Below are 13,189 nucleotides of genomic sequence, written 5' to 3'. Positions count from 1 at the left end.
AACATCATTCCATATCTAAACTAATTAAATATTCCATAATTCCATAACTAAACGTAAAAGTGTCAAATTATGAAAAGTGTATTTTTCAATTATCTGTCATTAAACTGAGCTAAAGCTCAGTGTTATTTCATAGTTTTTTAATATTTAAATAATTTTTCTGAATAGTTGTCTACAGCTAGTATTTTTATATTATAAATTCAATTAAAATGCTTCAGTCCAAAAAATATTCCAGTGTTTATTATGTTTTCACCACTAGGTTCCCTACTTCATTTATTAGGGTCTGAGGACATGTACGCAGAAAAAAGACCTTACAATTAAAGTTGGTAGACAAATGAACAATGCACAAAATAAAAATGCAATTGAAAATCTTTAATTTGATCTTTGTTGATTTTCAACTGAATTCATGTCATTAGAAAATTAATGGTTTCCAATGTGAAATTAAAAATATTAAATTATTTTCTAATAATATTTATAAATCACAACTCTCACATTACTATCAATTATGAATTTATATTACATGAAAACATAGAAAACACTAATTTATATAACACTGCTGATAAATGAAAGTTATTATGGACATTGTAAATATATTAAAACATCAAGGTTTAAACCTAAATTCTCCACATTAAAGCTATTTTCCAGGTGTGGAGACATTCAGTGAAGAAAAACGAACAGGTGACTCTCCGTTGTAGCTCAGATACTATAATTTGAAAACTAAATTAGTTTTTTTGTCATAGAACTATGTATTTTCTTCTTCTCATGTTCCTTACTTTCCAAAATGCCAATATGATTTGCAAGCATTTGATTTTTATTTTAACTACCTAAGATGACTCATTTATAGATCAATGATAAATAGTATCCCTTGACTTTATTTTTCTTATTCAAATATGTAAGTGTCCTAAAGATTAGCAAATGGAGAGGAGTTTGCATGCCCTCTCTGATATAAAGATTTTCCTCATGATATAACTGAATTATTTCCTTAAATATCGCAGATTGTTTTGCTGATTTGAAAGGAGTTTTCATGTAAGTCATCTAACATCTCATGAGATTTGAACAGTAACATCTCAGTTCTACACCCTGAAATGAAACAAATTTATAATGAGCTTAAATATAGTATTTTTGGCATTTTTGTTTGATATTTTATGTCTTATAATATAAAATAAACTTGTAGAATGCAGTATATGACTCTGATGGAGTGGAAAGTATACTAGAATTAGAAAATATAGTTTTGGACCTTTATTTTACTTTTAAACTGATCAGAAATAGAACTCTGGTTTCTTTAAATATGTCAATGACCATAATTTCATATACCATTCAAACTGTGAAGGTGAAATGAACTCATTTGTATAAAATTATCTAGAAAATGGACCTTAAATAAAAATTGATTCCATTTGAAAAGTCTTTAATATCTTTTCTCATAACCTTTCTACATTCCTCAGATCATATGGAACATTTTTTGACTCCCACATGGATCATGAAAAGCAGTTCCCAATAATGTACTTATTCAACAAACACAGTTTTTTGTGCCCAACTGATATTCTAGCAATAAAAATATATCACTTAATAAAACAAACAACAACTGCAAAAGGGTTCCACTCTTATGAAGCTTAAAGTTTCATCAGGAAAGAGACTTAAAAGTAAATAAATCAATTAGGAAATGATGAAAATAGTTATGATTATAATAAAACTGATGTGTGCGCATCATATATTGTTTTATTTCTCTTGTAATACATGTTTATCACACTAGTTCTCAGAGCTCTTTTCTTCACCTAAAATTTAACTTCAAACTAATGAGATGCATGGTATTGGAATATGAAGTTTTAACAAATTGTTATTTTGCTGAAAGGACCGGGAGAAAAATCACTGAAGTTTGAACTAGTCAAGAGATGAGTCGAGGAGAACATACCACTTCAGAGATTTTCAGGAAACTGTCTCTCTTAACTACAGAAAGAGGTAGCAGCCCAGGGGATGAATGATAGAAAAACATCTTGTACAAATTCCTACTCAAACAAGAAGGATCTCTTCCACAGTATAGAGAGACCAAAATTATTTTGGGTTAGAATTATTTCCTGACCTAATTATAGAATAATTTTTAAAAGTTTGTTTTATATGACAGTGCTTTGATGCCAGGGTTCTTGTTCATGGAGTTGAAGAATAAACTTCACAAACACTCAAGGTAGGAGAGAAAGTGTAAAGCTTATATTTAGAGATAAAGAGAGAGGACAGAGCTCCTGGCTCACTCCAGGAGGGGACAAGAGAGCCCCTGGGTGGTGTGTCTAGGGATTTTATTATAGGCATTTGAGAGACAAAGGGCTAGGGATGTACACCTGCTAAGTTGTCCCAAAATATTCATCTTTGAAGAGACATTAAGTTTCTGATTAGTCTTCCTGGTTATTTATAAGAAATTTACTGCTCTGATTTCCTCCCAGGATAGCAGCTTTCTGGTCTGGGAGCATAACACTTAAGTCTGCATCCTTTGCTCCCAAGGTGGGCTGAGTTATTGTCTGTTAAGGAGTATGTTAAGAAACTTACTTTTTAACTAATTGGGTTTTAAAATACAATCTTATTTTCAAGATGGAATCCTTCCTGTTTTCACTATGTGATTTTGGGCTTGCTTGCTACATTGCCCAGGTTGCACATCATTTGTTTAGGGCTGAAGGAAGAAAAGCAGCACCTGGGTAAAGTCAGAAAAACAAGCTGGGCCCCTTAGCAGGCCTAAGCAAATTCCACAACAGATTATCCTGCTTTGTTTTTTCCGGAGGCCCTCACCCTACTCTGTCTAAGCCCATGGTCCCTGTTTCAGCTTCAACCTATTGACTCTAAACTTTTGCCCTATGTCTATGCCAGTGAATGTCACCAAATTAGCCTTGGCTATATTCAACTGCCCTTTAATCCAGTTGTTTGCCCTTACTTCTAGTCATGTTTGTATATTTATCTCAAATTGGTCTTTGCTTGATTATGTCCCATTGTGGTAGCCTGGTAGCCCTATTTCCCTACCAAAACTTTACCAGCCCAGAGTAAAGATGTGGCTGTCTTGAAACTAAGTGCCTAATTCAAGGAAGACTTTTGCTGCTTTTAGATTTGCAAATGGTACTTGTTCACAGAGGAAAAGAGAAATGTAATCCCTGCAGGTCCTCTAAACTGCCCTGTATTAACCTCCTTAAGGTCCACGTCACTTTTTAGCCACTGAATTAGAGAGTGCCTGTGGAGATTGAGGGGATCTATGGGAAACAGATTTACAGTTTTATTGTTTTTTTTAGGAGACAGATGATGCCCATTATGATTCATGTTTTTCAAGTTCATCTTAATAGAATCCCAGAAAAAATCCTCCTGTTTTATATATGAATGTGCTTACATACATATAAAGACAGATATATTTATGTGTGTGATATTAATACCAATGTAGATTTTTGCTATATATATATATTTGTTATGGATTTATATATAGATTTATATAAATACATATATATGCACATTTATATTTATGTCTGTTTACATATATGCTCATGTAGCCTATTAGATGTGTATATATCTCATATTGGTAGATATGGACAATAGGCATAGGGTGTCTCCTTTTATTATTTTTACTATTCATAATAGGTTAATATTCATAAGCCTTAAAACATTCTATAAAGTACTGGAAGTAGCTACAAACTATGAAGAGTAGTCACTGTCTTATGGACAAGCTAACAAATATATTACAAATACATAAAAAATATTTCTCAGTTGTATTGACAAATACCAGATTCTTATTCCTCTAAGGGTTTAAGACCTAAGTATAAATGTGATTTTTATCTATTCAGTGGAATATTGAAGAGAACTAAATAGAGTTGCCATATAGACTTACCAATATTGATTATTTCTGGAGAATAACAATATCTACAAACTATCAGGAGGATGGATTTCAAGACTAGCTCTTTAAATCAATAAAAACTCCAGTTGTCAAATCATTCTTCAAAGTGAGGTTAATGGCTTGCAGTTTTCAAAAACGAACATTTATTCTGATGAAAGAAACATGATTCTAAAGACTATACATATTTACAAACTTCTTTTTTTTCAATTTTACTTTTTTATTTTGTATTTGGGGTGACAGGACAAGGTTTCATAACATCACAAATCTCTGCAACTCAGGAAACACAATGCCTTCGTATGCAATACGATGTTGGCGAAGATTTTCTGCAAAAGTCACAAAAGGCTAAATCGAACTGTAAAAATTGATTTTGTTGGAAAGATTTAGATTTACAAAAAATTGTGAAGTCAGTATACAGAGTTCCCATGTACCCCCATTATAAACATCTTGCATTGGTATTGTGCATTTGTAACGGTAAATGAACTCATCAGATTTCCTTAGTTTTTACCTGATGTCCTTTTTTTCATTCCAGGATACCACATTACATTTAGTTGTCATGTCTCCTTTGGCTCCTCTTGGCTGTGACAGTTTCTCAGACTTTCCTTGCTTTTGATGATGTTGGTATTTTTTTTTTGAGAGGGCATCTCATATTTATTGATCGAATGGTTGTTAACAACAATAAAATTCTGTATAGGGGACTCAATGCTCAATGTACAATCATTAATCCACCCCAAGCCTTATTCTCGTCAGTCTCCAATCTTCTGAAGCATAGCGAACAAGTTCTTAAAGCACTCAAGAGGATAGGTAAGAAAACACTCAACTTGAAGGTGAGAAGAATACCCAGGAGGAACAGAAGATAATCTACAATAGACATCCACGTGGATAACATTCCTTCCAATTAAAATATTCTGGCAATCGTTGGGTATACATTACAAATCATTTACAAGTAGTTTTAATTTTTTTAAATCACAATATAAAATCTTAGCATTGATATTTCATAAACAATTTTAATTCTTAGCAATAACAGAATTATTCTGTTATTCTGAAAAAAGTGTACTTAACTTACTTACATCTAATTTTCTTAAAGTTTATATTTAATTTAAAACTGGAATGGTTGACAAAGGGCCTGTGAATTCTCCTACGCTGTATCCAAATTAAAGTATATAATTTGGGGTGGGGGTAGGTAAAACCCAGAACTTTCTTTCCTGCAATTTATTTTTAGCCCTGTGACACCTAAGCAGGTTAATAAATATTAATCGAGGCTTGTGTCCAAAGTTACCATTACCAAAATGTATCCCATGGAAAACTAGTCCATGGGTGTGTTTTCACTCTGGCCACCTGCAGAAAACAAAACAAAACACAACAGAAAACCAAAAAGCTCTTGCCAAATAAATACTATCCATATTATACTTTCATCTAGATTTACTTTGCAGCAATTTCCACATTTTATTTTTCATCCTTTTTTCTCTTGATTGTCTCTGAAGAACACTGTTTCAAAATGCAAACTTTGCTACATACTTTAATAGGGAACCTAAACAAGTGATTGTGGAAAGGTACTTTGGGGTCAGCTCTAGAATGTTCAAATTACAAGGTAGAGTTTCAATTTAATAGTGCAGGCAATGGGATGCGATTTAAGAGGACAGGAGTAATGACAGTGAGGTTTTAAGTTGAATTCAGTATCAGTTTGCAGAGAGAAGTGTTCGGGAAGAAATTTGCTGTCTGCAGAGAGCCCAGGAGGTTGTTACTGTAACAATTGAAGTCCCTTGTTTAGACTTTAATGTATTTCAAATGCAATCTTCTGATTGGTGAGCTTTTAAGTGGGCCAGTCCTTTATGAGCTATGGGTTCTAATCTTCCAAGTCTTGTTGCACCTTCATTTCCTGCCTTACACTCACACTCACACACACTGTTTCTCTGCTCTTAGCTGCAATTTATCCCATGATGTGTGGGTCAAATACCTATACCTCAATTTCATTTCTAGTCCCCAGTTTCCCAATTTTGAGATGATATTATCTTCTTACTGACTTTTGGAGTAGACAGAAGAATTTATTAGGGTCAATTCTATCTACTTTTTTTTAGAATACCATAACATCAGTAAGGTCATGAAAGATCAATGCTCCTTTATTAAAATGAATAAGCCTGATTTCCTCTAACTTTTCCCTCAAATAACATCATTGATTTTGATACACGGTGCTCTGCTCTCTCAAGGGTAATTATGGCTTTAAGTGGCTATATGCCAATCACTATTTTACAACATGTTCCAGCCATGATCCAGATTCACACAAAGATTGCTCTGGTTTAAATTGAATTGCTCTAATAGAGTATCTGCTATCTTTTGGCCATATATTAGGCTTTAGGTTGATAGGTAGTGTAGTAACTATAAAATAATTTTCTTCTGTCAAGGTCTTTAGCTTAATGCCTATTTAGCTGAATTTAGCAAATTCACTTCTCTGGTCTTCCTGAATCATAACTGTCTTTCCCTGAATAATGATATACCAGTTTACTTCTTACCTGACACCAAATTTTCACATGCTTCATTGCTGCATTCTCATTACCACAACAAGTTGCAAATATGTCATTTTTAAAATCATGTAACTTTTTAAGTTCATCGTATATTTTAGTTGTAAGTAATAGTTTAAAGGTAAAACATGATATAGAAATCATGATAAAATCTATGAAAATTTGCTCCAGTCTTAGGTAACTATCCTTAAACATTATCTTATCTGAATTCAATTTACAAAATAATAAATTAAGTCAATAAGAACCAGTTGTTACCTAGCACAAGATGAGGAGGCACTTGCTTTAAGTCCTCCACAATCTGTGCACAATAGCTCTCAGGATTTTGCCACGATTCTTCTTGTTTTCCCACCTAAACCCCCATGTACATTCTGTTTTTAGTAACCATGAAATCACATAAGATTGATGGCTAAAAGATACAATGTTGAAAAGAGAAAAGAGGTATTTTTAAAAGAGGTTGACTTTACCTTGACTTTAACTGACACATTTCTTATTGAGGTTCCATCCACATTCATTTAGAGCATCAATTTAAATGTACTCAAGGAATTTTCTCAATGTGGCAAGTGATTTGGTTACAGAATTCAGACTATGAAACTCTCCAACTCATGGATATAAAGGAACAATGAGTCAAAATTTTTCTCAGGTTTGACAGTGTTCTTTACCAATATATATAGTAGAAAAGTCATTTCAGTTCAAATTTCAGAAAATTTTTTACCTTTCTTAATGAAACAGCTGTTTCTCTAAAGAAAGTTTAAGAAATCCTTTAAAGCCAAAGACCTGTTATAGGAATAAGTAGCTCAATGATCTTTCAAAGGACTAAGAAGCTGTTTTGCAAGTGTGAAGCTATTGTCTTTCAAATATGCTTGTTACTCGAGTAACAATAGATAAAATAATAGATACAAAACAATATACTTAGCTTGCTATTTTATTTTATAAACTGAGTTTTTCCTTCTTTGTATACCTTATTGAATAAAAAGAGAGTCAGGAAAGACCAAAAATATGGCTACATATTATTATTTTAGGTCCAACATAACCTTGCATTTTATTTCAATTCACTGAATTAAATAAAAGTATTCAATGGTAGGAGCAGTGAATAAATTTAAAAAATGTTTTGCTGTGTTTTAACATCTTAGGTTTTAAACCTCAAAAAGAATTTCAAGGAAAACAGAAAAGCAGTAAAAAATAGTAGAAGGGTACTAATTAGGATGAACACTGGGCTAAGTAGACAATTGGAACTGAAAATAAGTGAATTATGGATAGACATTATGGAAATGGCATAGCTGACACCAAAAATCAGATTTAGGGCTGTTGTGAACAAAACTCACCCACTTGCTTGTTATAATTTTGTATTTCTTTACTCCAGGCAAAGTCTCTTGTTCCCCAACTTAATATAAATCTTAAGATGAGAGGTACAGTGTCTTGATAAAAATATAAATCCACTGTGAATTATTAATGTCAGTTACTTTACTGTAAAAAGTACTTCCACAGAGTATTTTTAAAAGGGCAACTGAGGAAAAGGGCCCATCAAAAGAGCATTGTACAGTAAAATGTCTTAGGGACAAGGTCTAGAGAGGGTGAAGTTAACTTTTTGATGTTCCAGGTTTTGGTAGAACCTACCCTAAAAAATGAACCTGATATTGTATTTAGTTCCCTTCTGTTTCTGTGAAACATGAAGTGTTTTGTGTTTTTACTCTTGTAAGAGTATGTGCTAAAATACCAACGTACCCATCTCCCCACATGTCCCCTCTCCCTGTAGACTACCTACCTAACATAAGGACTGGGTATACCTAGAAATCAAGAAACATTTAGACCAAATTCTATAAGTACCTAATAATTTAACTGCAGCTGGGTTTTCCATTTCCTGTGAAAGCATGCTTTTTCTCAGATTCATTGGGAAAAGATGAGGGGCTTCTATAAGGCCCATTCAGAACCTTTTCAGTGTACTGTGATCTACCCAGTGGTGCCATGGACTGCCATTCTTAAATTGTTGATCATCAACTAAACTTCTGAGAGTTCCTTCAGAATAAAAACGTTGTCATCTACTCAAGAATGCCCCCTACTTCATAGAATTGCTGTGAGGATTTAAATGGATGTAAATGTAGAACCCTAATTCAGTACTGAGCACAGAGTTGGTGACTATTCCTTATAACCTTGCTTATTTATTTTCTCTCCTAAATCTGCTTCTCTCCAAGAAAAATTCTTCCTATTTAGTATTATGGAAATATCCACACCTTAGTCAGTAAATATCACTCTTTATCAATAGGTTGATCTTGCTCAAAATTTTTAACTTGCCCCAGCAGATACTTCCTTGAACCCAAGATACTTGTAAAGGGGTTCCATCCAGAACTCAGTAGTATTTGGCATCAGAAGTGTGCATATGATTAATGATGAGAAGATGTTATGATGTAGGAGATTTGGGTGAGAAGTATACCCCATCGTGGGAAAAAACTTAAGAAGTTCAAACGTGAATTGGTGTACACATTGCCACCTAGATTCTATAGAAGCTTATGTATCTAGGTGATATATAGTATGCTTATTTGTTTTTGTTTCAATTGCCCATTAGGTAATTCTCAGATTACATGTAAGCTTTTAAGTATTGCTTGAGCTGCACCTTGCAAAATTTGATATTTTGAGTTTTTGTTTTTACTCAGCTCAATGTATTTTTTTTATTTTGGTATCATTAATGTACAATTACATGAAGAACATTGTGATTACTAGGCTCCCCCCTTCACCAAGTCCCCCCAACATACCCCTTCACAGTCACAGTCCATCAGCATAGTAAGATGCTATAAAATCACTACTTGTCTTCTCTGTGTTGCACAGCCCTCCCCGTGCCCCCCACACACCATACATGCTAATCAGAATGTCCCTATTCTTTCCCCCCCCCTTGTGCCTCCCTTCCTACACATCATCCCCAGTCCCTTTCCCTTTGGAAACTGTTAGTCCATTCTTGGGTTCTGAGATTCTGCTGCTGTTTTGTTCCTTCAGTTTTCCTTTGATCTTATACTCCACATAGGAGTGAAATCATTTGGTACTTGTCTTTCTCCACCTGGCTTATTTCACTGAGCATAATACCCTCTAGCTCCATCCATGTTGTTGCAAACGGTAGGATCTTTTTTTTTTTTTTTGGCTAGGTAGGATTTTTCTTATGGCTGAGTAATATTCCATGGTGATTATGTACCACATCTTCTTTATCCATTCATCTACTGATGGACATTTAGGTTGCTTCCATATCTTGGCTATTGTAAATAGTGCAGTGATAAACATAGGGGTGCATCTGTCTTTTTCAAACTGGAGTGTTGCATTCTTAGGGTAAATTCCTAGAAATGGAATTCCTGGGTCAAATGGTATTTCTATTTTGAGCATCTTGAGGAACCTCCATACTGCTTTCCACAATGGTTGAACTAATTTACATTCCCACCAGCAGTGTAGGAGGGTTCCCCTTTCTCCACAACCTCGCCAACATTTGTTGTTGTTTGTCTTTTCGATGATGGTGACCCTCACTGGTGTGAGGTGATATCTGATGGTGGTTTTAATTTGCATTTCTCTGATGACAAGCAATGTGGAGCATCTTTTCATGTGTCTGTTGGCCATCTGAATTTCTTCTTGAGAGAACTGTCTATTCAGCTCTTTGGCACATTTTTTAATTGGATTATTTGATTTTTGATTGCTGAGGCATGTGAGCTCTTTATATATTTTGGATGTCAACCCTTTATGGGATCTGTCATTTATGAATATATTCTCCCATACTGTAGGATACCTTTCTGTTCTATTGATGGTGTCCTTTGCTGTACAGAAGCTTTTTAGCTTGATATAGTCCCACTTGTTCATTTTTGCTTTGGCTTCCCTTGCCCAGGGAGATATGTTCATGAAGGAGTCACTCATGTTTATGTCCATGAGACTTTTACCTATGTTTTATTCTGAGTTTTATGGTTTCATGACTTACATTCAGGTTTTTGATACATTTTGAATTTACTTTCATGTTTGGGGTTAGACAGTGATCCAGTTTCATTCTCTTACATATAGCTGTCCAGTTTTGCCAGCACCATCTGTTGAAGAGACTGTCATTTCCTCATTGTATGTCCATGGCTACTTTATCATATATTAATTGGTCATATATGTTTGGGTTAAGGTTTGGAGTCTATATTCTGTTGCACTGGTCTGTAGCTCTGTTCTTGTGCTGGTACCAAATTGTCTTGATTACTGTGGCTTTGTAGTAGAGCTTGAAGTTGGGGAGAGAGATCCCCCCCACTTTGTTCTTCCTTCTCAGGATTGCTTTGGCTATTCGGGGTCTTTGGTGGTTCCATATGAATTTTTGAACTATTTATTCCAGTTCATTGAAAAATGCTGTTGATAACTTGATAGGGATTGCATCGAATCTGTATATTGCTTTGGTCCAGATGGCCATTTTGTCTATATTAATTCTTCCTAGCCAGGAGCATGGGATGAGTTTCCATTTGTTAGTGTCCTCTTTAATTTCTCTTGAGTGTCTTATAGTTTTCAGGGTATAGGTCTGTCAGTTCCTTGGTTAGGTTTATTCCTAGATATTTTATTCTTTTTGATGCAGCTGTGAATGGAATTGTTTTCATGTGTTCTCTTTCTGCTAGTTAGTGTTCTAGCATTAGTTCTGCTCATTAGTGTATAGGAAAGCCACAGATTTCTGTGTGTTAACTTTGTATCCCGCAACTTTGTTGAATTCAGATATTAGTTCTAGTAGTTTTAGAGTGGATTCTTTATAGTTTTTTATGTACAATATCATGCAATCTGCAAACAGTGACAGTTTGCCTTCTTCTTTACCAATCTGGATGCCTTGTGTTTACTTCTTTTGTCTGATTACCTTGGCTAGGACCTCCAGTACTATGTTAAATAACAGTGGGGAGAGTGGGCATCCCTGTCTTGTTCCTGATCTCATAGGAAAAGCTTTCAGCTTCTAGCTGTTCAGTATAATGTTGGCTGTGGGTTTATCATATATGGCCTTTATTATGTTGAGGTACTTGCCCTCTATACCCATTTTGTTGTGAGTTTGTATCATGAATGGATATTGAATTTTGTCAAATGCTTTTTCAGCATCTATGGAGATGATCATGTTGTTTTTGTCCTTTTTGTTTATGTGGTGGATGATGTTGATGGAATTTTGAATGTTGTACTATGCTTGCATCCCTGGGATAAATCCCACTTGGTCATGGTGTATGATCCTTTTGATGTATTTTTGAATTTGGTTTGCTAATATTTTTTTGAGTATATTTGCATCTACATTCATCAGGGATTTTGGTCTGTAGTTTTCTTTTTTGGTGGGGTCTTTGCCTGGTTTTGGTATTAGGGTGATGTTGGCTTCAAAGAATGAGTTTGGGAGTATTCCCTCCTCTTCTATTTTTTGGAAAACTTTAAGGAGAATGGGTATTATGTCTTCTCGGCATGTCTCATAAAATTCTGAGGTAATTCCACCTTGCCCGGGGGTTTTGTTCTTGGGTATTGTTTTGATTACCTCTTCAATTTCATTGCTCGTAATTGGTCTGTTTAGATTTTCTGTTTCTTTCTGGGTCAGTCTTGGAAGGTTGTATTTTTCTAGGAAGTTGTCCATTTCTCCTAGGTTTCCCAGCTTGTTAACATATAGGTTTTCATAGTATTCTCTAATAATTCTTTGCATTTCTGTGGGGTCTGTCGTGACTTTTCCTTTCTTGTTTCTGATTCTTGTGATTTATGTTGACTCTCTTTTCCTCTTAATAAGTCTGGCTAGAGGCTTATCTATTTTGTTCATTTTCTCAAAGAACCAGCTCTTGGTTTCATTAATTTTTGCTATTGTTTTATTCTTCTCAATTTTATTTATTTCTTCTCTGATCTTTATTATGTCCCTCCTTCTGCTGACCTTAGACCTCATTTATTCTTCTTTTTCCAACTTCAATAATTGTGACATTAGACTATTCATTTGGGATTGTTCTTTCTTCTTTAAATATGCCTGCATTGCTATATACTTTCTTCTTAAGACACCTTTTACTGTATCCCACAGCAGTTGGGGCTTTGTGTTGTTGTTGTCATTGGTTTCCATATATTGATGGATCTCCATTTTGATTTGGTCATTGATCCATTGATTATTTAGGAGCGTGTTGTTAAGCCTCCATGTGTTTGTGAGCCTTTTTGCTTTCTTTTTATAATTTATTTCTAGTTTTATGCCTTTGTGGTCTGAAAAGTTGGTTGGTAGGATTTCAATCTTTTGGAATTTACTGAGGCTCTTTTTGTGGCCTAGTATGTGGTCTATTCTGGAGAATGTTCCATGTGCACTTGAGAAGAATGTGTATCCTGTTGCTTTTAGATGTAGAGTTCTGTAGATGTCTATTAGGTCCATCTGTTCTAGTGTGTTGTTCAGTGCCTCTGTGTCCTTACTTGTTTTCTGTCTGGTGCATCTGTCCTTTGGAGTGAGTGGTGTGTTGAAGTCTCCCAAAATGAATGCATTGCATTCTATTTTCTCCTTTAGTTCTCTTGGTATGTGTTTCACATATATTGGTGCTCCTGTATTGGGTGCATATATGTTTATATTGGTTATATCCTCTTGTTGTATTGAGCCCTTTATCATTATATAGTGTCCTTCTTTATGTCTTGTTACTTTCTTTGTTTTGAAGTCTATTTTGTCTGATACTAGTATTTCAATGCCTGCATTTTTCTCCCTGTTGTTTGCATGAAATATCTTTTTCCATCACTTGACTTTTAATCTGTGCATGTCTTTGGGTTTTAAGTGAGTCTCTTGTAAGCAGCATATGGATGGGTCTTACTGTTTTATCCAGTCTATTACTTTGTGTCTTTTAATTGGTGCATTCAGTCCATTTAT

This window comes from Manis javanica, chromosome 5, assembly GCF_040802235.1.
Source record: "Manis javanica isolate MJ-LG chromosome 5, MJ_LKY, whole genome shotgun sequence".
In the NCBI taxonomy this organism is placed as follows: domain Eukaryota; kingdom Metazoa; phylum Chordata; class Mammalia; order Pholidota; family Manidae; genus Manis; species Manis javanica.
The sequence above is the reverse complement of the archived record's forward strand: the minus strand, read 5'-3'. Positions refer to the sequence as shown.